This window comes from Trachypithecus francoisi, unplaced genomic scaffold, assembly GCF_009764315.1.
Source record: "Trachypithecus francoisi isolate TF-2019V2 unplaced genomic scaffold, Tfra_2.0 Contig01705, whole genome shotgun sequence".
NCBI classification, from domain to species: Eukaryota; Metazoa; Chordata; class Mammalia; order Primates; family Cercopithecidae; genus Trachypithecus; species Trachypithecus francoisi.
Genome location: NW_022681450.1, coordinates 514,175 through 540,049, shown reverse-complemented (window position 1 = coordinate 540,049; position 25,875 = coordinate 514,175). Strand labels below are relative to the sequence as shown.

The window sequence follows — 25,875 nt, the reverse complement described above, 5'->3', positions numbered from 1 at the left end:
GGGCCGGTCCGCCCCCTTCAGAAGGGAAAATACCCTGGCCCACAGACCCGCCCCGGCAGCCTGGCCCACCCCAAATCATGTGTGTGTGTTGGGGGGTGGGGGCTAGTGGGCCAGAGGATAGGCAGGCTAGAAGAGCCGACTCCTACAGCTGCGATCCGGGAGGTGCCTGAAACTGTTGCCCCCTGGCTTCTATCGCCCCCATGGAGGCAAACAAATCAGGGACAGGGAATGGGTCTGGGAGAGAAGGTGGGTCCACAATAGTAACAACATTAAAACACTAGCCAGCAGCTCATTGGAGACAGGGCTTTGCCGATGCCTGACCCTGTGCCTCACTTTTGACAGGTGCTATCTCCAATGAGGTGGTCACTGTTATTTGCTCCATTTTACAGATGAAAAGACTGAGGATCAGAGAGGTGAGCAGTAGCTTTCCCAAGGGCTCAGAGCCAAGAAGCGTTGAAGCTTAAAAGCACGCCGCGGCAGGGAAGATCAAGCAAGCCCTGCGCCTATCTGCAGGTGAGCTGTTGGGTGTCACCACTGGGAGGAAGTGGTGCCCGTGGGCAGTGGTAGTGGGAACAGTGGGTAGGGGACTTGGCCTGGAGCTACAATAAATCGCCGGCCAAATGCGGGCGCCCGAGGCGGCTCCGGTGGAGGGGAGCACCAGGTCCCCTGGCTACCAGCTGGCTCTTCGCGCTGCGGCGCTCCCAGTTCAGCGCTTCCCTCCGAGCCCGCCAGAGGGCGGCAGCGCCCAGCCAATGGCCCGGAGGGCGGGGCCGGCTGCGGAGGAGGGAGCCCTTCCCTCCACTCCCCTCCCCAACACCCCCCCAACACCCCCGCGCGCACACCTGCGAGGGTCACACAAAGGCGCAGGACTCCCGGCGCACCGCAGCTCAGACAAAGGCGCGCCCGAGTCCGCTGCCCTAGTCCTTCTCTTGGTCCCGAGGTCTGAGGCTGTGGGGCTGCCTGGCGTCTCCAGACACCCCACCTGCCCGCCTGGGCTCCGCAAGACATGCTGCGCCCCATGGCTGGGGAGGCCCCTAAACCACAGGTGCACGCACAGACGCCTAGACTCACGCCCACACACACAAATATTTCTACAGACCATAGCACTTCACACACACACGTGTGCACACACAGACCTGCATGAACACATCTATATGCACAGGCCCCAACACCAGCCCTCCCTGCTGACGATGGTCACTCCCATATACTGATACCCGCTCTACTCCCTCACATGGACCCATGGGCACAAGGACACTTCTACACATATATGCCCAGGCATGCTTCCTGGCCACTCACACCCACTCACACACAGGCACACTCGGAAAGGGCATACTACAGGCAGAACTACAGAAGTGCCCTCCCCTGACTGCACACGTGCCCTGTGCACCCAGACACGCCCAGGCAGGCAGGTGGGCACAACAGGAAGGACTGGCAGTTCTCATATATGCACACGAGAGGGGACTGTTTCCAGGCATCTACACTCCACAACATCCCGTATTGTAAAGGCCATTTCACAGAGGAGATCCACAGACGATACAGCAACTGGCCACAGGATTTCTATACATGAGGGTCTTCCCGACAGCAGCCTAATGGCGGTGGGTACTGGAGCCTTGTCTCAAAGCGACATTTATGCAGTAAGCTTTGTTTTCAGTTAGGATTTGTTTTGGGGGGCTTGGAAATGGGGCTATAGGACATTGTGGGGGGGTGGGCAAAACCTCACCAGCCACCCCTATGCTCCACCCTGGACAGATTCAACATCATCCATGTCAGGAACACGGTTTTGGCCGTGACCCCATTCCAGCCCCCTAGAGCCGGCAGAGAAGGACCACCCAATTCCAGCACGGCCAGGTCTGCAGTTCAGTCCTGGAGCCAGGGAAGGCTGTATATACTCCCTGAAAGATGAAACAACCCTGTACCTCTCGCCTCCTATGCTGGCTCCATTCTCAGTGCCTCAGACCAGAGCTGGGCCTGGTGAGGGCATCCTGAAGGAGGATAGGCCTGCCTGAGAGAGGATAGAGGGACGGAGTTTGGAACACACCGAGTGGGTACAACCTGGCAGCCGGAACGGTGAGGCTCAGGCAGGGGGAGATGATGGCCTCGTTGCCACAGAAGAGGCCTCGAGCCATGCGGAGTGAGGCAGGTAGGGCATGGGAACTGGGAAGCAGTGGGGGCCACTTGAGGTGCAGGGAGCTAGGAGGCAGGCAGCACAGGGGAGGCCAGGCTGGGCTCAGGGCTGAGCGGTAATTAAAGGAGACGTAGGGGGCTCCCCAGGGCCAGCGGGGCTGGTAACTGACACGCGGGCCCCATTGCTCCGCTCATATTTCTCGCTGGATCGATACGTTTGACTCCCGACAAGACAATAATCGCTTGTACGCGGCCGGCGAGTCGATCAAATACATTATTAGAGCGAGGTCCCCCGGGGGCCCGGCGGGGAGTGGTGGGGGGGAGCAGCCAGCCCACTGGGGACAGCAGAGCGAGATTCTTCACCCCTCAGGGCCCCCCAGCGTGGCCTCTTCCTCTTGGCCACCTCTGGGGATCCTCTCTGTGGCTCAGTTCCCCAGCCTCTCTCTAAATGCCTGCTGCTTTGGCGATCTCTCTACTCAGCCCCCAGCATCATCCTTGCTCTGTGAGGGGACCCAAGGGTTCTTTCCCCATAGGCACTGCCCTCATCTGTAGGGCTATAGCATGTAGGAGCTCAGAGAGGCCCCTCAGACCCCTAGCTTGTCAGGAGACAGAGAGACCAAGCCTCAGGCCACACTCCGAGTGCATGGCTGGGCCAGGAGATTAACTTGGGCCCAAGACTCAATGACACCCACCTCCCTCTGCCCAGTCTCCTTGCTGCATCTAAGCACACGGGGCTTCAGCAGCACCCAGGCCAGGGGCAACCTCTGGGGGTTAGGGAAAGCTAACTTAGAGACCCAAACAAGCAGGAAAACAGGATGACAGGGGTGGCAGATAAACACATACACAAAGAGATGTGTGTCTGCTCCTGCTGCAGGGCCATGTGGTCCCCCAGTGGGCCTCAGATACCCTCAAACCATGCCCAGCTTCAGCTCTGGCCCACCCTAGACACTGCTTGCCACTCTTGCCCACTTTCCTGGCTTCTGGACTCAAGCCTATTTCCCCTTTTTTAAAAAATTAAATTAAGCTTTAGTTTTATTTTTAAAGTCCAGGCTCTTTTTTTTTCTTTCTTTTTTTTTTTTTTTGAGACAGAGTCTCACTCTGTTGCCCAGGCTAGAGTGCAATGGCACGATCCCAGATCACTGCAACCTCCACCTCCTGGGTTCAAGCAAGTCTCATGCCTCCTCAGCTTCCCGAGTAGCCGCGATTACATATGCGCACCACTAGGCCAAGCTAATTTTTGTATTTTTAGGAGAGATGGGGTTTTACCATGTTGGCCAAACTGGTCTCAAACTCCTGAGATCATGTGATCCATCCACCTCGGCCTCCCAAAGTGGTGGGTTTACAGACATGAGCCACCACACCCAGCCTCAAGCCTATTTTCTGTTTACACACCTGCTTTGCCCTCGACCCGAAGAGCACCTTTGCTTCTCCAGCAGCCCTAAGTCAAAGTCAAGTTCTGTTTAGGAATATCCAGCATTCCGAGACTTAAAATATATCTTCCTCTTTGTCTTCATTATGAGCAGCAGCCACCACAACATTGCTGTCTATGCTTTCCTTTTTTTTTTTTTTTTTTTTTTTTTTTTAGCCTGTCTGGCTCTGTCACCCACGCTGGGGCTGGAGTGCAATGGCACAATCTCGGCTCACTGCAACCTCTGCCTCCCAGGCTCATGCCATCCTCCCACCTCAGCCTCCCAGACAGCTGGGACCACAGGCGTGCACCACCACAGCCAGCTAGTTTTGTACTTTTAGTAGAGACATGGTTTTGCCATGTTGCCCAGGCTGGTCTCGGAACTCCTGGGCTCAAACCCATCCACCCGCCTCAGCCTCCCAAAGTGCCAAGATTATAGTCATGAGCCACTGTGTTTGGCCTACTCTGTGCTATTTGAATCAATACATTACTTCTAAGTCTTTATGACAGTCTGAGGAGGTAAGGTCTGCTATCATCCTCATTTTACTAACAAATTGAGCCTCAGAAAGGTGAAGTCTCCTGCCCCAAATCACACAGCGTGAGTGGTGGAGTCAGGATTTAAGCCCAGGTCTGTTTCCCTGACAGCTTGATCTCTTTGTACTGAGCCATGGAGCTCCTTGGAAGCGTGAAATGCTCCCCATCCTTCAGGAGACAACCGCAACAGTCAGCCACTCCTTGTCCAGTCAGCAATGCTGGAATACCTCTGCAGCTCACAGCCTGATGCCCACAGCCTTCAAGTCAGTTTCTTGATATACGGCAATGCACTGGACTCCTGATCCCATCAGCTCCTGGCTGAAGGTGGGCCAACCCTTTCCCATTTCCTTCAGTTCAAACATTTCCTCATATCCCTCAGTGCCAAGCCCCGTGCCAGGAGCTGAGGACCCAGAGGTGAGCTAGATCTAAAATCTGACCTCAAGGAGCTAACAGTCTGAGAGGAAGACTGGAGTGGATAAAAATACCTTGGTAATTTATCACTCAATAAGTATCCAATAAATGCTATTATGTGCTAAGCCATTGCTAAGCTCAGAGAATATAGTGGTTAAAAGCACTCCATAGAGCTTACAGACTTTGGGGGATAAACAATTTTTAAAAGTTATCAACTAGCCAGGCGTGGTGGCATATCCCTGTAGTCTCAGCTCCTCTGGAGGGTAAAGCAGGAGGATCACTTGAGCCCAGGAGTTCAAGGCTGCAATGAGCTATGATGGCGCCACTGCACTCTACCCTGGGTAACAGAGCAAGACCCAATCTCTAAAATAAATAAATAAATAAATCAAATAAAAAATAAAAAGCCATCAAATAAATATGTAATTCTAAGTTAGGAAAAGTGATTTCAAGAATAGGTAGAGAAGGGGCTGGGCATGGTGGCTCACACCTGTAATCCTGGCGCTTTGAGAGGCTGAGGTGGAAGAGTTGCTTGACACCAAGGGTTTCAGACCAGTCTGGACAACATATCGAGACCCCATCCCTACAAAAAAAAATTATTTTAACTTAGCTGGGTGTGGTGGTATGCGTCTATAGTCCCAGCTACTCGAGAGGCTGAGGTGGGAAGATTGTTTGAGGTCAAGGCTGCAGTGAACTACGATCATGCCACTGCACTCCAGCCTGGATGACAGAGAGAGACCCTGACTCTTAAAAAAAAAGTAGAAGGAGGATACCTGATGTAAACAAAGGGTGGCATGTTGCAGAAAACTGTCCCAAGGAAGTGACATTTACATAGCAATTGGACACAGCATTCTTGAGGCAAAGAATGTGAAAGAAGACACTCCAAGCAATGGGAACAGAAGAGGCGATGGCCCCATGGCAGCAAACAGCGTGGCAATTCCAAGACCAGAAAGGAGGCCTATAGAGCTGGAGCAGAGTGAACAAAGAAGAGAAGATAGGAGATGAGGTATGAGGTGGTGAGATGGCCAGGGCCAGACCACACAGGGCCTTGAATTTGCGACTTCAAGAACAGTGGGACACCTCAGAAGGTTTCAAGCAGGGGAGTGGCGTCGTTCTGTGAACACTTTTGTGACAATCCTGGCTGCTTTGGAGGCCGCAGTGAAGAGCCAAAGGATGGGGTGTGGGGGTCAGTGTGAGGAAGCTGATGAGTTCCACATCACCATCCGGTGATGGTGACAAGAAGCAAGAATTGGTGATTGGCTGAATGTGGGGCGTGGGAGTCACGGAGAAGTCAAGAATGAGGTCCAGGTACGTTAAAGTATCTTTCCTGCCACAGAAGATTGGGGCAGGTGGAAGAGCTTAAGCTCAGGTAAGAAAGATCAGGGTAGGACCTGAGGTCCTGAAGGATGAAAGGAAGGGCAGGAGGTGGGAAGCAGCATTCAAGGGGGTTGCCAAGGTTGAATACCCCAAGGTGGGGACAAACTTTGTCAGTGGCCAATTGAGCCATCAGTCCATCTCACCCGTTCTTGTTTCTTTCAAGCTATAGAAAGTTAGAGCTGGGGCCGGGCACGGTGGCTCATGCCTTTAATCCCAGCATTTTGGGAGGCTGAGGTGGGTGGATCACTTGAGGTCAGGAGTTTGAGATCAGCCTGGTCAACATGGTGAAACCCTATCTCTACTAAAACTACAAAATTTGGCTTTCCTAAGTTTGTCCTCAAGTTGCTTTGAGGTTGGATTTGAAGTTGCAGGTGGAAGGCTCCTGTGTGGAAGCATTCTGTGTAAGGAAGTTCTACTGGGGACAAATGTGGGGACAGGCTGGTAGCATGGAATCTGGAAGCAGGATGACCAGTGGGGAGGCTGGGAAAGCAGTCCAAGGCGGGAGGGGAGAACAGAGTCATGAGGATTAGGATGAGGATTAGGATGACATTCAAGCTGGAGTCTACAGGAACAGGATATGGGAAGTGGGTGCTGGGCTCGGGTGGCTGGGTGGATGCGAGGCCATCACTGAAAGACAGTGAGAAGGGAAGCAGAATGGGGAACTCACTTGGGTCAGTTCCCGGGGGAAAGTCAGGAAGCAGCATCTTCCAAGAAGCAAGGTCTGTGGACCAGGAAGCCAGCAGATATTTAACAAATTCACATGGACACAAACATTCCTCATCATATCTCCCCACCACAGCCAATTTTCCACATTCACCAGAATTCCCAGTTCTCCTCATGTAAGAAAAGAAGCACTGTGATGTGGCTCAAGGAAGATAAAAGACTAACCGGCTGGGCGTGGTGGCTCACACCTGTAATCCCAGCACTTTGCGAGGTCAATGAGGGCAGATCATCTGAGGTCAGGTGTTCAAGACCAGCCTGGCCAACATATAGTGAAACCTCATCTCTACTAAAAAATACAAAAATTAGCTGGGCATGGTGGCACATCCCTGTAGTCCCAGCTACTTGGGAAACTGAGGCAGGAGAATCACTTGAACCCAGAAGGCAGAGGTTACAGTGGGCCAAGATCACGCCACTCTACTCCAGCCTGGGTGACAGAGCGAGACTCTGTCTCTCAAAAACAAACAAACAAACAAACAAACAAAAGAAGACCAACCAGTCTCTGTTCTGAAATTCGCCCTCTAGTGACCTAGGGCCAGCCCCCTGAACTCCCTGGACTTGTTTCCCCAGATATATGTCTGAGATGGGCTGGAGAAGCACTCTAAGACTGCTTCCAGCTAAAAAAATTCGTTTAGTTTATTTATTTATTTATTTATTTATTTATTGGCTAACTGCAACCTCTACCTCCTGGGTTCAAGTGATTCTCTTGCCTCAGCCTTTCAAGTAGCTGGCACTACAACCATGCGCCACCATGCCCAGCTAATTTTTATATTTTTAGTAGAGATAGGGTTTCACCATGTTGGCCAAGCTGATCTCAAACTCCTGACCTCAAGTGATCCACCCAACTCAGCCTCTCAAAGTGCTGGGATTACAGGCATGAGCCATGGTGCCCGGCCCCAGATCTAACATTCTATATAGCTTGAAAGAAACAAGAACAGGTGAGGTGGACTGATGGCTCAACCAACCACTGCCAATAGGGAGGTAAAGCATGGCCAGCCTACTCTAAGGATGCCCTGGCTGGGCATACTCAGCAACCCATTTACTTCTCACTGTCATCTTATGAGGGAGAGACCATTATCACCCCCACTTTAAAGATGAAGAAGCTGAGGCCCACAGTCACACAATGAGGCTGGGGTGAACCCAGAGGCTTGCTGACCCCAAAGCTTGTGCTTCAGCTGCTGTGTTGAGCTCGCTGCTCCTCAATCTGGCTTGCGCGAGTCTCACTTAGACTGCAGATCCCCCAGGAACAGGGTCCCTTGGCATCCACTGCCATGTGCTCACCTGGGTCTCCGAATGACCTGTGGGAGCAGGCGCCTGGCCCTGGGTCTTCCTCAATGAGGCTCCACCCTTGGCCCAGGAGCCCCCAGCCCCACGGGCTTTCCACAACCCATGTGCACACTTTCTGTTCTCTAGCTCCCACTCGCCCAGCACCAATTCTGCAGGCTCAGAGGCCGCCGCTGTCACCCCAGCGCAGGGAGCTGTCCAAAGGCTGAAAAGCAAGAGCCCATGGCCTTGGTCCAGAGCCTTCCAGCCATGCTGCCCCCAGGACAAACCCAGTCCCCTTACTGTGGCCTCCAGGGCCCTACAGGACTTCCCCTCTGGCCAAGGCAGTACCAGACCCCAGTCACACTGGAGGAAGCTAATTTTGTCCCCAACATGGGGCCTTCAACCTTGCCAGCCCCTGTGAATGCTGTTCCCCACCTCCTCCCCTTCCTCTCATCCTTCAAGACTCTGCTCAAACGCCACGCCTCAGAGAAACCCTCCCTAGTCATGTTCCGCTCCATTCCCAGTTTTATTTCCTTCAGAGCACTCTGAAATTCAATTGCCACCTATTGCTTTACTGTCTCTTTCACCCTCTAAAATGTAAGCTCTCTGAAGACAGGTGTCCTTTTCTGTCTTGTTCACTGTGGTATTCTTGGTGCTTTAACAGTGCCTGGTGTATAGTTGATGCTTGAACCTTACTTGTTGAATGAATAAATCCTTCCAGGCACCCATGGTCCACAGAATAAAATCCAAGGCTGGCTCTCCAAACCCAAATGGATATGGTGCCTCTCAACCTCCTCAGCTATCTCACCCTCAGAGCTCGACTTTCTCCTCTGTTTAATAACTTGGGCTCCCCTATGTGTCCCATCCCTCACGCCTGCTTTGTCTAACACAAATTCTGTACACACCAGCCTCTGCTCAGATCTCCTCTCTCTGGAAGCCTTCCCTGACCTCAGTCTTGCCACAGCTCCAGGCAGTACCCTTGGGCTTTAGCACTAATGGTACTGCACTGAATCACCCCCAGTGAGGCTGTCCCTACAGACTGTGAGCTCCTTGAGAACAGGGCTCAGTTTGACATGTTCTTGTAGACTCAGAGCCCAGCACTGGGCCTGCATTTAGCCAAGGCTCCACGAATGTTTGTTGGGTAAGGACAACTGCCCTGCAGATGGTTAACCATCTATACAGGTGCACATAATGAATAGTTTGGGCGTCAATCAGATGAGGGTTTGGAATCTGGTTATTCCGTTCACTTGCTGTGTGACTCTGGGCAGGTGACTTCCCTCTCTAAGCCTCAGGCTCCTCATCTGTGAAATGGAGGCAGTAACATTGGCTGACAGGAACTTAATTAATCTTTTTTTTTTTTTGAGACGGAGTCTTGCTCTTCTTGCCCAGGCTGGAGCGCAATGGCGCAATCTTGGCTCACTGCAAACTCTGCCTCCTGGGTTCAAGCGATTCTCCTGCCTCAGCCTCCCGAGTAGCTGGGATTACAGGCATGCACCACCACGCCTGGCTAATTTTGTATTTTTAGTAGAGATGGGGTTTCTCCATGTTGGTAGGCTGGTCTCAAACTCCTGACCTCCAGTGATCCGCCTGCCGTGGCCTCCCAAAGTGCTGGGATTACAGGCAAGAGCCACCATGCCTGGCCAGGAACTTAATTAATCTTAAATATAATACTTGCCACCATGCCCTAAGAACAAACATGTTCACTAACTACATCAAGATTTGAGGTTGAGAAAAATAAGAAACAGTCTAGATGTCACCAATAGGCCAGTGGCTAAGTAAATTATAATACATTCATACTCAGGAATATTATGCAGTTATGAAAGAGAATGAGACTGATCTATGGGTGCGGACATGAAAAGTTCTCCAAGACACGGTTGAGTGAAAAAGCAAGTTGCAGAACAATTTATCCAATTTGATATCATTGATGTAAAACACACACATCTATTTTTAAAAACTATATCTTTTATATGGGTGCACAAGTATTAAGCCAATGCAGAAAAAATGGTCTGGAAGGTAATTAATTATAACCTCTTCTGTAATAAATTCAGTTTTTGCTTGTTTGTTTGTTTTTAGATGGAGTCTCATTCTGTTGCCCAGGCTGGAGCGTAGTGGCGTGATCTCAGCTCACTGCAACCTCTGCCTCCCAGGTTCAAGGGATTCTCCTGCCTCAGCCTCTCGAATAGCTGGGATTACAGGTGCATGCCACCACACCTAGCTAAATTTTTGTATTTTCGGTAGAGATGGGGTTTCACCGTGTTAGCCAGGATGGTCTCAATTTCCTGACCTTGTGATCCTCCTGCTTCGGCCTCCCAAAGTGCTGGGATTACAGGCGTGAACCACCGTGCCTGGCCATCACTTTAGTTTTTATAATGAGATTGTACTTGTTTTTTGGTGGGGGGTTGGGGTTTGGGTTTTTGTTTTTGTTTTTGTTTTTGAGACAGGGTCATCTCACTTTGTCAACCAGGCTGGAGTGCAGTGGTGCAATCTCAGCTCACTGCAACCTCCCAGCAAGCAATCCTCCCACCTCAGCCTTCTGAGTAGCTGGGACTACAGGTGCATGCTACCACACCCCGCTAATTTTTGTACTTTTTGGTAGAGACAGGATTTCAACATGTTGCATGGGCTGGTCTTGAACTCCTGGGCTCAAGTGATCCTCCTCCCTCAGCCTCCCTACCTGCTGGGGTTTCAGGCATGAGCCACTGTGCCTGGCCTGTACTCATTTTTTTTTAAATTAAAATTAGAACATATCAAATGATACACATGCAGAAAATCAAATAAATGATGACCCCAAAAGTGAGAATTGTAGTTACCTTCAGCAGGGAGGAAGGAGTATGTTTGGAAAGGGTCACATGGGGTGGGGTTTCTGGGTGCTTTTGACATCTCCACCCAAGTGGTGAATGCACAGATGTTCACTCGATCAAGATTCATTAAACTGGTCAGGTGTGGTGGCTTACGCCTGTAATGCCAGTACTTTGGGAGGCTGAGGCTGGGTCACTTGAAGCCAGGAGTTTGAGACCAGCCTGGCCAACATGGTGAAACCCTGTCTCTGCTAAAAATACAAAAAATTAGCTGGGTGTGGTGGTGCATGCTTGTAATCCCAGCTACTCGGGAGGCTGAGGCTTGAACCTGGGGGGCAGAGGTTGCAGTGAGCCGAGATCACACTGCTGCATTCCACCCTGGGCAACAGAGCAAGACTCTGCCTTAAAAAAAGGAAAAAATTCATTAAACTGTACATTAATTGTCTAATGACTGTATGCTTCCTGTGGGCAGGGGTCGATCACTGCAATATCATCTGTTTCCCTATCCCCATTTCACTGCCCAGAAACAGACTTAATATAAGTTGTGTGTTCAGTAGGGAGCGCCCATCTCGGCAAGCGCTTACAAGGGCCAAGGCCGCTGTCCAGGGTACTAACGACCCAAGCCTGGGAGGCCACAGAGATGGCCAGCAAAGCGAGCCAGCTTCAAGATGCCTCATTCTGAAAGGCCCCTGCCTGCCTCAACTCCTCTCTCCCCACCCCCTTCACTCAATTCCTCCAAGCTGGCTGCCTTTCTGTTCCTGCAATCCACACTTGCGCTTCTTCTTGCCTCAGGACTTTTGCTCTTGCCCTTCCTCCTGCCCGGTGCAGTCCTTCCCCAGGTGTTCCTATAGCTCATCCCCTTACTTATTCCAGAATTACATTTAAACACCCCCTCCACAGAGAGGCCTTTTGATATCCTGCCTCACATGGCACTTCTCATCACTATGTCCTCTACCAGGCTGCACTTTCTTCTAGCACTTTTTGCTGTCTCACCTTCAAGCTTCGTGTCACACGCTTGTTTATCACCTCTTTTCCCCCAACCTGAATGTTTATGCCAGCACAGGGAGCACGTGTGTCCCATTATGTCTCATCCTGTCTTTTAGAAGGATCCCAGGTGCACAAAATTGGATTAATCATAATCCTTGGTTCATGGCATACTCCCGTCACTGGGCTGGACAGAGCCCTCTTTCTCTATCCATTCACTTATTGTTTTACTTCTTTTTAATAATGAGTTAATGTGAATCCACATTCACCATTCAGATTAGAACCATGATAATAATCATACTAGCCTGTGTCTGTCCTGTTCACCACTGTGTCTCCAGCACCTGCAACCCAGGAGATGCTTGGTATTGATTCGTTGAAGAAGAAGCTGACCAAGGGGCAATGACCTCCACACCCTGCAAAAGGGAGCTAATGGGAGCACCCGCCTGGCCTCACAAGGCAGGAGAAGAAGGCAAAAGCCAGGTACTCCACTCAGCTCCCTGGTCCTCCCCTGGTGCTCCACTCCTGCTCAGCCTGGGCAAGAGCCTCTTCCACACCATTCAGTTCCACATCTTCAGGGAGGGCCCACTGTTCCAGACCTTGTGCCAGGAGCTGGGGACACAGGGTGGCTCAGCTTGGCCATGCTCCTGGGGAGCTCTCAAGCCTTGATGCCCCAGGCCCCTAGACTATCCCACTATTCTACTAAGTAACAAGAGCAGCTACATGGCACCTGCTCTGTGCAGGCATGTGTTACGTGCATTCTTTGCATCATCTTTTGGCATCTTCCCAACAATCCACTAAAGCAGGGGTTGTTATTATCTGCCCCCTTTTCAGAGGAGCACCGCAAGATGGGTCAGAGAGGGCAAAGAGTTGCCCAGAGTCAGTCATGGGCAGGCCGATTCCAGAGCCCAGCTCCCCTTGCCCCAGGCCTTGCTGTTACACTGATCACATGCACGTTTCTCTTCCTCCAAAGTCTGTGAGGTCCTGGGCCTCTTGCATCTCTGCAAAAGCAACTGAGGATGGCTGAAAAGGTGTCAAATTTGGAGTCACATAAATAGGTAGTTAGGTCCCAGCTGCAGGGCTAGGTGTGGCCTATGTGTCACTTGGACCGTGTGTCACATTCCTAAGGGGATGAAATTAAAACAAGATGTGTATTTTCTACTTTATAGTTGAGTGACGCTGACAGACCACACCACCTGTAAGATACTATGAATTTTGTTTTAATAAATCCTGAAATGATCTTATAAATATCAGTTAATGTGGTATTTTATTGTTGTCACTGCTAAAAGCACAGGTCTGTAATTCCATTTCAATATTCCTCCGTCCTTAGTACACTAGGAGGCTCAAGAATTAGAAGTGGCCTTGGTCTCTCTCAGCCTCTGCAAAGACTTCTGAGTGCTAGCTGTGTGACTTTGAGCAAGCCACTCAACCTCTCTGTGTCTTTCTCAGAACGGTGTGGACCCTGAACAGCATCCACAGAGGGCCCTGCCCACAGAACATACCCTACATTGATTCAGAGGAGTTTAACTTAACAGAACTGTATTGACCCAGATCACATGAGACATAGTGCCTGTCATCATTGAAGCAAACTCTGAGCTCCGGACTTCTGAAGGAAAGTGAGGGATCAAGGAAGAAGTCTAGGTTGTTGGTGTGACAACCATTTACTGAGATGGACACAAGCTCCTGGAGAAACTTGGAAAAGGGAATCAAGAGTTCTGCTTTAGGCCAGGCACAGTGACTCATGCCTGTAATCCCAGCACTTTGGGAGGCCAAGGTGGGTGGATTGCTTGAGGTCAAGAGTCTGAGACCAGCCTTACCAACATAGTGAAACCCGTCTCTACTAAAAATACCAAAATTAGCCGGGCATGGTGGCACACACCTGTAATTCCAGCTACTCAGAAGGCTGAGGCAGGAGAATCACTTAAACCCGGGAGGTGGGGGTTGCAGTGAGCTGAGATTGTACCACTGCACTCCAGCCTGGGTGACAAAGCGGGACCCCGTCTAAAAAAAAAAAGAGTTCTGCTTTAGATAAGTTAAAGAGAAGCCTTCCACCTACATTAATATTTAGAAGCATTTTCTCACTGAATCTTCTCAATACTCTACAAAAAAGCATTGTTAACATCCCCATTTTACAGAGGAAAACACTGATGCCTAGCAAAGTTAAATCATTTGGCTGTAGACACAGATGGAACCGGGACTGGCACCCAGGCAGTTGGACTCCAAAGTTCACATTGCCATCCACTGTCCTCTTCCTCTCCCTCAAACCCTTGCCCACTTTGTCCCATTGGCTCAGCAGGAAACACTGGACTTGGACCTGGGCTTTGCTGTCTGAGACATTTATGCGTCTCCCATCCCTATCCCCAGTTATGGCCTTCTGCCAATATGAACCATTCACTGAGTGCCTTCACGTCACCTGCCCACCTTGAGTCACGACAACTCTGGGATGCAGATTGCACAATGCTCCCCAGCCCTACTTTGTGGGGCCCTAGCAGATTCTCCAAGCTCACACAGAAAGACCAGCTGTGAGGGGAGCCAACACCTTCAAATCTACTCACTCCCTACACCACCTTACTCAGAGCTCACCTCCTCCATGAAGTCTCCTAAGGGAAGGCCCCTCATTCACATCTGTGCAAGATTCCCGTCTGGGAACAAACTTCTCAGTGCCAACCAGGCACTTTAGGGTTCACATGGAGAACACTAAATAGAAGCAACGCAGGCACCTGCCTCATGGAGGCTTCCCGCAGCCTCCTAGGGAAAAAGTAGCACCTGACCTGGTAAGAGGAAAAGCTCAGGTTTGGAAGGATCAGACTCTCACTCTCTGCTCTCCACTTCTTTGAGCCTTGATATTGTCACCAATTCCAAAAGCAAAAGCTCTCTCTAGTTCCTCCACTCCTCCCACTGCAGTCCAGGCCACCACCACCTCTGGCCTGAGTGACTTCAGTGGTCTCCTCCCCGAAGGTATCCCTTCTTTCATGACTGTCTCAGATAGTCTCATCTCCCCCCGGCCCCCAGAGAGGGTCCTTCTAAAACATAATCAGGTGGTGTCACTCCCTTGCTTAGGATTCTCCAGGGGTTTCCCATGCATTTGGGAATAAAACTCAATAGCCTTAACCCGACCTATAAAGTCCTATGTCATCCCACCCCTGCCGACACCTCTCATCTCTTCCCCCATCACTCTCCTCTTTGCCTACCCTACTCCAAGCCATGCTGTCTCCTCTCTGTTCTTTAAACCACGCTCTTTGCAACCCCAGGCCCTTTGCATGTGCCATTCCCTCTGCCTGGAACACTCCTCCTGTGTTCTTTGCCTCGTTAAATCCTACCCGTCTTTTAAGGTTTGGCTTAAATACCTTGCCCTCTCTCCTGGCTCCCTATTCCAGTCTATTCTTTGGGATAGACTTGTCAGTTTCTGATTTTGTATTTGATTGATGTTTACACTGAAAGATCCACATCTTCTCTAGTTGTCAACTCCATGAAAATACGCTGTGCTGGTTCTGCTTCCTGCTACATAGTGCCCAACAAATGCCAGGCACATAGAGGGTGCTCAACAGACACGTGGAATGAATGAATTAAATGGATCCTGCATAGGGACAAGCACCTGAGGCAGAGTACTTAAGTCTTCAAAGCCTCAGTTTCCACTTCTATAAAATCAAGATAATAATTCCTCCTTTAAAAGTTAGTGGTGAGGATCCAAATAGTCAATGAATATTGACAGTGCGTTGGGAAAAAATGCTCTACAAATATAAAAGTTTAAAAGACCTGGAACCTAGAGGATGGGCAGGAGTCAGAGAGGAGAAGAACAACAGGAAAGGGCATGGCCATTTGTCAGGTGACACTGCATTTTGTATTTCCCCTTTCCCTGACCCCTATGAGGTAGTAGTTATGACCCAGAGGAGGAAATAAGGCTCAGACAGGAGGAGCCCCCTTCCCGGGGTGTCATGGTGGGTCCGTGGAAGAGCCGGGATTTGTACCCCTCACACCAAGGCAGGCAAGTTTCCCGAGCATCTCCAACAGAGCTTGACCCCTAGCAGTGGGCTCTTGACAAACATGAATGGAACCAATTCAGAGGGCCAGCCAGAATCACAGTCCTGGCTCTGCCTCTCACTGTCTAGAGACCTTGGGCAAGTCACTTCCCTTCTCTAAGCCTCAATGTCCCCGTCTGCAAGGTGGGAATAATGAAAATGCCTACAGCCTAGGGTGGTCGGAGGTCAGCAGGAGCACAGGTTGAGGGCCAGGCACACAGAAGGCAGTCCATAAGCAGCTGCCAGAATGGTTCCACTTCCAGTGAGGGAACAGCATGAGCGAAGGATGATAAGAGGCTACTGGTCAGTCAGAGAGGACTCACAGGAGGGGCAGCCGGAGCCAGATGGAAAGGGACTCCCAAATCTGTGCCCAGTTGCCTTCTCAAGGCAGGCAGTGGGAAACCTGGACATGTTCTGAACTCCAAAGAGCAGCCCCTGTCCAGGGGGCCCTTCCTCAGGCAGCCAGGGAGGTGGTAAAATGGTCATTGCAGGAGAAGCATCCCCTGATCTCCTGCCCCCTTCTTCATCCTTCACCCCCAAAGCCCTCATCTCTTTCCAGGTTTCCTGGCCTTGGCCTGAATCCCATACTCCCCAGCTGATCCTGCCAACCTCATCTCCATCCCAAGACCCACCCAGCCCTGGCCCAGCTGATGCCTGGTTCTTATGCTCACACCCTGGCCTTTCCCCCATGGCCCAGAGGGACCTTTCTGTCTTCTATTAGGAAGGCCTTGTACTACTTGGAAAACTTTTGTTTGATGGTAATGCCAAAAAATTCATAACTGGTGAAAAGTAAGCACTGTTTCAGGCATAAGCAAGCATATAGCATGTGGGTAAATACGTGGGTCTGCACACACCTTTGAAACACAAATGCCGATCTCCTATGTCAGAGGGATCTCTCTAACACAGAGATCCTCACTGCCCTCCACAAACCAGGTAGCTGTCAGGCCAGAGGTGGGGAACTGTGAAAGCTGCACTAATGCAGAGCTTGTTGGTGTCGGGTGGAGGTGACTGGTCCTAGGTGAAGGGGAGAGGCTTGGAAAGGACACCCAGGGTCATCCTGAGATCCTCCTCCTTCTCCAAATGCCCCCATCTGTCAACTTCTCCTCAATTCAACCCAAAGATGTCTGAACCCCTCTGCTCCTCCCACTGTGCCTCCTACTCAGGACTTGCTCCTCCCCAACCGGCCCCGCCCTGCCCCAGCCTGTACTGTTGCACGGGTTCTTCCTCACTTGCTCCACAAATGTCCCTTGAACCCTATATGTGTAGCAAGCAATGAATCAGGGACCAGTGATGTCATGGCCCCTGCTCTGGGGAGCTGACAATGGACATGGACCCAGGCATATTGAATTCACGCCCCATATTCCTTAAAGCATGACCCTGGTCGGGCCTCTCTCCCTCTCAGACCGAGAGGAAAAATCTCAGCACCCTAGACCTGCCCATGTCTGCAGCTTCACCTTCCCAAGCCACCATGAGAAGGTGAGAGGAGGGGCAACCATGTTTCCCAGCATGAAGATCCTGCCCTGAACTCCCTCCCTAGGATAAAGAGGACCCTGGGCTTTCGAGGCAATATAATCCACAGGGGAGGCTGTAAACACTCTTGGAGCAGCTCGCTTTTCAGGGGAAACCAAGGCTCAGGGCCGGCATGACTTGAGCAAAGCCACATAGCGAGTCTGTGGCAGACAGACGGGCCCCACCCCTCAGTTCCCAGTAGACTTGTTTGAACTCCCCTAGGCACTGACACTGCCGAGAGAAAGAAGAGGGGCTTAAGACCCTTTTTCTGCGTGTTCTGCTGATGTTCCAAGGACCTGAGCCTCTGCTTCTTTCTATGGCTGTGGGAGGGGAGATGAACCAAGAGAGATGGGGCTAGACAAGGGATGTGGGGCACAAGCAGGGTAGAAAAAGACGGAGTGAAAAGCATGCAGCAGGACAGAGAAAAGAGGGGTGCAGGGAAAGAGTAACTGGGGACTATCAAGGTAGAACAGAGAAGTGTATGGAGGTTTTCAAATCCCTGGAGGAAGAGGCAGCAATAAATGAAAGAGGGTCAGAGTGAAACAGAGAGACAGAGACAGGAAGATGCAGATAAAGAGGCAGAGACAGAGAACAGCAGAAAGAGAGACAAAGAAAACAGGAGAGAAAAGAAAGGGGGGGGGAAGAGCAAGCTGACATGGGGCCACCAGGGCCTTCTGTAAATTGCTTCCCAACACCCTCTCCTCTGCCCCTCACACCAGCAGTCCAGCAGGGTGTGTGGTGTCGTCCCCATCCCTGAAGGGACTGCTCTGGGCAGAGCTGAGACTGATGCATGGGAAGGTGTCCAGCTCCTGGCCCACTCTCTTCTCCTGCACCCAGCTGCCTCCCAAAGAAAAGGGCCAAGTTCAGTGTGGAAGGAGCAGAGACAGGTCCTGGGGGACCGAGAGCTGAAGTGCTGTAACCAGGGGCAGAGGGGCTGCAGTCTATCTCCCCTCTCCAGGCACTGGTCCCCACAGACACCCTACCTGTTCTTGTCCCTTGCTGGCTGCTAAGGGACAGGCTTTGGCTATCCTGACTTTGACCAATGCCTCCCTCAACCTGTGACCATCGTCTCCCTGCCTGGCGACCCCAACACCCTCCCGTACCTCCTCCTACCCATCCCTGTGCCCCCCAAGACCACCCATCCCGTGCCCACCTTTCTGCTCCTCTGCAGGTTTGGGGTTAGGGAAGGGAGCACAGAGGCCTAGATGGGGGGTGGAGGACTTAGTGGATTATTGAAGATGTGCGGGCACTGCAGCTGACATGGATGAGGAGGAAGAGGAGGGGGTCTTGGTGATGGACGATGCTGATCCTGCGGTGGGGGGAATGGCAGGGGAGGGGGTGGAGAGGGCTGGGGGAGGGGTGGCGAGGAAGCAGGTTGAGGGGGGAGCAGGACCAGGCTCACATTTGGCATTCAGGGCAGCTGACAATAAAAATGCTTTATTGCCAAGAAACTGGATCGATCGGGGCTGGAGGGGGCCGGCAGGGGGGACGCGGAGGGCTCAGCGCAGAGGCCGGCGGCCGGCCTTCGCAGCGACCAGGGCCCGAGCCGCCCTCCCCCCTGCATCCCCCTCCCCGCCTCCTGCCCTTTCTCTCTCCTGCAGCCACCGCTTAGTTCTTATTATATTTTTTCTTATATATTTTTTCCCCCAGCTTCTCCTGCTCCTGTTTTTCTTTTTTTTTTTTTTTTCTTTTAATTTTTTTAAAACTCGCTGCACTCCCAATGCCGCAGGCCGGGTGGGGGCGGGGTGGGGGCATCTGCCTGGGCCAGGCCCCTATCCACAGGGTGCCCAGAACTGCTGGCTCTGGGATGAGTCCCACTTTGCTTCTGTATCCCCTAATCCAACCAGGTTCCTCCTAGAGCCTGTCCTCTGTGGGTGCCCATCTCCCCCTTGCCACCCCTCCTAGGGGCCTCCTTCCAACCTCAGAGCACCCACACACACATATCTGTGGTGGGCTGAGGGCCCTGGCCAGGCCTTCCTCCCCTCCCCCCTACCTGGCCCCCTGCTCAGTCCTGGAGCCATTTGGCTGATGGTCAGAACTGTCCGTCAAGGGGGCTCTGAGCCCCTGGGGACCCAGATGGGAGGAGGGAGGGGGAGAGGTCGGGGGTCAGGCCACGTCCCCTCAGCTTGTCTCTTTCCCCTCCCCCTTCCTAACAAAGGGAGCATCGGCCTGATGCTGGCGGGATGGCCTGGTACTCAGGGAAGCGGGGAGGAGAGGGGCTGTGGGGATGGCCATGGGCAGAAGGTGGGGGTGGGGGCCGCCTACCCCTCCTCTGCCCTCCCCCTCGGGTCAAGGCTAAGGTGATTCCTCAACCTCTCGGAGGCTGGGCTGGGAGGAGAGGAGGATCTGGACAGACAAAGAACTGGAGCCCTGGGGAGTTGGGGGCTGGGGGGACGCACCTGGGACCCGGGCAGTCCTGGCTGAGGGAGGGGCAACAGGCACCCCTCTGGCCCTGCTCTCACCCTCTGGATGGCCCTGCCTCCCATCTGCACCAATCCCTACGGATCTCAGAGCCATACAGACCTTCCAGCTTGGGCAGGGTCGGATGGGGGTGGGGGGAAACTGAGGCCCAGAGAGGAGAGACAGCCCAGGCCCAGGGTTCTCAGCGCTGTCCCAGAGTCTCGCCCCTCACTTCTCTTCCTACTAAGGGAAGACATCTTCCTTTCCTGCCGTTCCCCACCCAGGTCAGGGGAGGTTTGGTGGTGGCAGATGGTAGAAGGTTCTATGGAGAGGGAAGAGGAGGCTGAGGAAAAAGTGCAGCTAAGCGTTCTCCTCTCTTAAGCCAGTGGGCAGGGGAGGAAGCCAGAAAAAATGTCTAAATGTGACCTCGAGCACTGGCCTGGCACAGCTGTGGGAAGAAACTTAACGTCCGTCGGAAAGGGTGGGAAACCAACATAGACAGGGTGCTCCTGAGTACCTGGCTCGCAGTGGCTGGGGAAGAGGCCTTCAGTTTTCCCCTTTGGGAAAATGTGGCCCATGGCCACAGTGAAGGAGGAGGATTCACACTCTGGTTGGTCACAATCCACCCATAACACTGCGTCAGGGCCTCCTATCCACCCAGCCCAACTGTGAGGTGCAAAGGGTAGCTGAGGCAATGAACAGCTGTGAGCCCCCATGCCCACAGGGATAAGAAGCCTCCAAAGAGACAGAAGGAAACAGGCAGATCTTCTGTGCTTAAATTCTCCTATGAAGGCTGAGGTGGCTCTCAGGGAGAGGGCCGCAGCCAAGAGGAAGAGGGGGAGGATAAGGCGGGCCTCTTTTGGAGGGGGTGGGATGGGTTCACACATGCCCCCACAGCCTGCCAAGAAGGCCCCATATGGGCCAAGGACTATAGGGGTCCCGGCTGCCCTCCCCCAAACCTCCCCTCCCTTCTCTCCCTCTCTCTTTCTCGGCTGGCTATCGACCGGGGCTGTGACATGGTGGATCAATACGGCAGGGATATAAAGCCGGCTGGCTGGCTGCCTGCCTCTGCCTCTCTCTCTCTCCCTTGCTTGCCTTGCTTCCTTTTCCTGGAGCCGCACCCAGGTCCCCCACCATCATGTACCCCTTACCCAGGCCTCTGAGGGGCCAGGCACCCCCCACCACTCCCCTACAGCAGGAGAGCTTAGGGAGGCTGAGAGCTTGGACAGCCGGGAGAGGGGGTGAGTATGGGAGTGGGCAAGGAAGCAGATGGGGATGGGGGCCACAGTTTCAGGTAAGGGGGCTGGGATAAATTGAGGGACAAGCCCCCTGGGAGAAAGCAGGCATCCCCTCAATTGGGAGCAGCTCAGGTAGATGGGGCCCTTTGAAGGTGTGTGACGGACAGAGCTCTGGGAGGTGGGCAGGGGGCACCTGCGGGTCCAGAGAGACACTGTCCTGAGCCCATGAGGCAGGGGAAAGTCTGGGGGGTGCTGGAGTAGGCTACGGTGAGTGGACGCAAAGAACAGTGGGGTGACCCCTCAGGCCAGCCTGCGCCCACCCCCAGAGCTGCCGGCTGCCCTGCCTTTGGGTCCCTGTGGGTAGAAGCTGCCTTGGCCTTACTCCAGGGTCTGGCCTGCACATGTGTGGTGGGGGTGGGAGGCTTGTGTGGCTTCGGACAGGAGGTTCCAGCGAGAGGTCTGTGGTGTGTGAGCTGCCATGGACGCAGGGTGTGCATGTGTCCTCAGGCTCTGCTGGGGGACTCTGGGACTGCACATACCCGAGCGTCTTGGCCCCTGAGTCAGGTCTGTGTGTGACCATGAGTTCATGGATGTGTCCCAGGAGCACTGGGTGGCTGTGTATGCACTTCGATGAGTGTTTCCCTGACCCTGGGTATCCCTATGTCTCTGTCTGTCCCTTGGGGATGTATCTCAGGAGCACCTCAGGGATCTGTCTCCTCTGTCCCCAGTTAATGGGGTAGCTGTGTGTTCCCATGTGCTCTTGGAAGCCTGTGAGTGTTGGCGTGCGTGTGCCCCTGCCAGAGTGTGTCTGAGCACCGATGCTGCTATGCGTGAGCCTCCATGGGTCCCGTGTGGACCCGTGCCTGTGCCTGTGGGCAGCTGCGTGTGCTTCAGGGATCTGCGCGGTGGTCTCTGTGCGTACTGGAAGCGCATTCTCCTCATGAGTGTCGGAGAGTCCATGTGGTTTCTCTGTGTGTCTATGTGATGTTGTGTGTCCCTATGTGCCGATGGTCAAGTGTGTTTCCACAAGTGGGCTGGAGGCTCTGGGTGTGTCCTTGTGTGTGTCATGGTGACTCGGTGTACATGGCAGGGTGTGTGTGTGTAGAGGCTACAACTCTGAGTCTCTGAGTGGGGGAGGGTGGCGAGGCAGCAGGGGCTGCTACGGAGACACTGGCTAGCCTGTTTTATCACTACATCATCTCCAAATCCCAATGTCAGGGCCTGCCTGCCTTCTTTCCCTTCCCTGCCAGAGACCTCAGACCCCTGCCAGGATGGTCCCAGGCCCCCACCCCCCCGCACCTTGGGCAGGCTGTAGCTCTGCTCCTCAACACCCCTGCTTTGGTGGATGCCACCTCAACTCCACCAAGCGACCTCCGTCCCTCCCAACCCCCCCAGCGCCACCCGCTCCCCCCGCCCTCCCCCCACCACAAGTCCAGTCCAACCCAGACAAAAGCAATTACTCCAGAGGTAGGATGTGAGTGTGGGTGTTAGAAACAGGAAAAAAAGGGGGGGCAGGGAGGGGGAGCGAGAGAGACACACACAGAGGCAGGGATGGACAGCCAGAGACCCCGAGAGACGACAAGAGAAAGAGAATGGCAGAGTGAGAGACAGAGGGACACACAGAGAGACGCACAGAGAAGCAGAGACAGAAGATGAAAGAGACTAGAAGGGACACAGACACCAAAACCAGGAGGCAAAGGCAGAGAAAAAGAGCAGAGAAAGGGCAAAGGCAGAGAGCACGACAGAGAGACACAGAGACAGAGACTGGAGAGACAGAGAGAGAAACAGAGAAAGAGCACACAACAGAGCAGAAAACCCAGTGATGGAGCCACACAGAGAGAAGACGCAGATAAAGGGAGAATGGGGGCCAGAGGCAGGGAGAACTAGAAAGGGGGCAATGCACAGAGAGGAACAGAAAGGCTGAGTGAGAGTGAGAGACAGAAAGGAGACCAGAGAGATAAAAGGCAGACGGCAGATAGTGGTGGAGGGGAGTTGGTAACGCACTAGAGACTCTGAGATGGCAAAGCTAGAGAGAAGCTGAAAGGGGACCATGTCCAAAGTGACCTCTCTCTCTCTCTCTCTCTCTCTCACACACACACAACACACACACACACACACACCCCTTTCTCCCCATTCCCCAGGCCAGAAGTCAGGGATGCTCAAGCCTTTTCCACGTTCCTCTGAGTCCCTGTGAGCCAGGGTGGGGAGGGGACAGGACGAATAGACAGGGATGATCTCAGGTAGCTTCAGGGACCAGCCAGAGCCAACTGGGACCTGATCACAGGGGCAGAGAGAGCAGTACATTCCTCCTTACCACACACCACCACCTCACCCTCCACACACGATCCACACACACCAGAGCCTTGGCCAATTTCCTCGTACTCTGCCAGGCATGGCCAGCCTGGGGGGTAGGGGCCAGGTGTGAGGTCCTTCCTTCCTGCCCCACAGTCCTGCCCACCTGCCTCAGCTGCAGCTGCCCCAAACTGTTTTTTCTTTCTCATTGTCCCCTGCCTTCATCCCAACTGTCTTCATCATTCTCTGATGCACTCTCACGCACTCAGCTTGCAAGCACGCTCCCTCTCTTTCTCTCTGTTCCTTTCTGTCTCTGAGTCCCTCACTCTGCTTTCCTGCCTCTGACTTTTCTGCTGTTCCCTCTTTCTCTTTGCTCCTCTCCATTGCTCCGTTCCCCTCTCTGTGTTTCTCTGTGCTTGCTCTCTGGGTCTCCCTCTCCCTTCACTCCCATCTGGTGTATTCTGGATTCCCCTTTCTTAGACAATCCCTCTGGCCCTCCTATCCACCTCATCCCCAAGAAAAGCAAGGTTGGGCACAGTGGTCCTAGCCTGTAGTCCCAGCTACATGGGAGGCTGGGGCAGGAGGACTGCTTGAGAGTTTGAGAAACGCAAAGGTAGATCACTGTGTAAAGGACCTCAAGCTATCCTGGAGTGCCAGGAGTGGGTGAATACTTCCTTTCTTGTTTTTCCCTCAATCACCTTTTTTCCTCCCCTGCCTCGCACCCATACCAGGCCCGATCTCTGGATCTCCCCAATCTCCAGATCTCAGTGTGGCTCTCTCTGGAGACAAAAGCTAAGACTCAGCCCACAGGCAACACTCAACACAGAGATCCAGCTCAGAGAAAAAGGAGGTGACCAGGGAGGAATGGAGAGGCCAAGACACATAATGAAGACCAAGAAAAAGAAGAAAGATGATGCTGGGGCTGGAGCCAAAGGGAGAGGAAGAGGAAAGGAAGGAAAGCCAGGAGCAGAGACTCGGCAGGGCAGCGTGAGCCCAACAACCGCAGGGTGGGGGTGGGGCACGCATCAAGATTTCTAACAAGCGCAGCTGAAAACATCCAGGGCTGTTCTCTGAGGCCTTCTCTCTGCCCACCAGCCCTCACCAGTGCTTCGAAGAGCCCTGAGGAATGTCTCTCTATTTGAAGTCAGAGCCAAGTGCCTGCTCTTGGCACCTGGGGCTCCATGCTTACTAGGATGGTGGCTACTTGACCTTCATTTGCTGTGGGACTGTCAGGGATTCCAGGGACCCACTGGTCCCCGAACTAGCTCAGAGATGCAAGCCATTTTTACCTCCTACACATCTATAATCCCCACCCCACGGCTGACATATATTCCCAGTCCACAGCTGTCTCCACCCACCCAGTGACAGAGCACAGGCAGCCAAAAGGATCAAGCAATCTCTTGCCACCTCCCAGCACCCCAGAGAGGTAAACAGACCCTCACATCTGGACTCCACATCCAGCGAGTAGTGCCCCTGCCCTCTACCCAGATCACACAGCTGCCATTTACAGACCACCCTATGGGTCCCACCCGACAGTCATAGCCCACCAGCATCCCAGAGCTGCCTCTACACTGAAGCTCTGTCCCAGTCCAGTCATCCTTCAAGGCACATCTGGAACAGCACACACCCTATTCCCCTAGCCAAAGCTCCCAGAGTGCAATTCAGAAGGAGGCAGACTGGGCCTGGGGCATGTGGACAAGTCCCTGACGCCACCCCCTGGCTTCTCCGGCTTGTCTGCAGAACCTGAACTGCCCTTAAGGCCTGCGCCTCCGATCCCAGGGCAGCCCCCCGCCACACCTACACTCTTGGCCGTGGGAGAATGTCCTCATGTGCGGCTAAACATCCTCCTCATGCAGCCCTGAGTTCTGTTCCTTCCACGTCACCTCAGCAGCCCAGGATGAAAGCCGCTCACCTAGAGCGAAGCTTCTGCTTCCGAGGCATTCAGGACTCCCCTTGGTGTGTGCCAACACCCTGGGCACATCCCTGCTGCTTGTGTCTGAGTTACCTCTGTGGCCCTGGGACCACTCCACATTGAAGGCCGTTGTGTCTTTTTATGGAAGGATGGAAGGACAGAAGGGAAGGAGAGACAAAGTGGTACCATAGCCCTGCTCCTGCCCTGGCACTCGGAGGGCACCAGATGCCCAGGGGACTGTAGCTGGCTGTGAGGACTCTGAGGCCAGGTCAGCATCCACAGTCCCCAATAGTGAGTAGGAACCCAGTCAGTCCACACCCCTTCCCATCCATCCAAAACATAACTTAGCCCTCGGCTTCTCCTTACCTTTCAGGAGTTCTCTCCTTACCCCCAAAGACTTCCTGAGGACCCCCTAGGCCAACCAGTCTATCCCTCTCTCCCCTAACCCAGCATCCTGCAGTCCCCTGGTTCAGGTTGGTGGTGTCTGTGCCTGAGCCCCCACCAGCCTGAAAGCCCCTCAAAGGCCACATGGGTCTCCAGCCTCTCTGCATCTCCAGATGGTGGCACGAGGCCTAGTACACAAGGAATCCCAGAAAATGTTGGTTGAAGGAATAAATGGATGGATCTGTGTTGATGTGTCTGTTTGCTCACTTATTTATTCATTCAACTCACCCTTGCTGAGCACTTACACTGTGCCAGGGACTGAGTGTAGACAGACGTGTTAGACAAACAGAGAGGTCCCCTCGCCCAGTGGCTTCTGGGGGCAGACATTAAACATACAGAATATAATCAGATATGGTGATAGTGCTCAGGAGGGAAAAGGAGGTGTCATCCAGCCCAGGGGTCAGGAAAGGCCCTCAGAGTTGAGGAGCCTTAGATGGAGAGCTGA

At 53.1% G+C, this 25,875-nt stretch overlaps 1 long non-coding RNA gene across 3 annotated transcripts; it reads left to right on the top strand.

Annotated features, from left to right (window-relative positions):
* The first annotated feature begins 41 nt into the window (after window positions 1-41).
* Window positions 42-25,614, top strand: LOC117075480. Of its 3 annotated transcripts, none has more exons than XR_004434017.1 (3): window positions 42-246; window positions 390-513; window positions 23,806-25,614. It is a non-coding gene; the product is annotated as an uncharacterized LOC117075480 (long non-coding RNA). The 3 variants fall into 3 exon arrangements; XR_004434016.1 differs by lacking the exon at window positions 23,806-25,614 and adding an exon at window positions 9,911-9,965; XR_004434015.1 differs by lacking the exon at window positions 23,806-25,614 and adding an exon at window positions 1,750-3,701.
* Window positions 25,615-25,875: the final 261 nt, after the last annotated feature.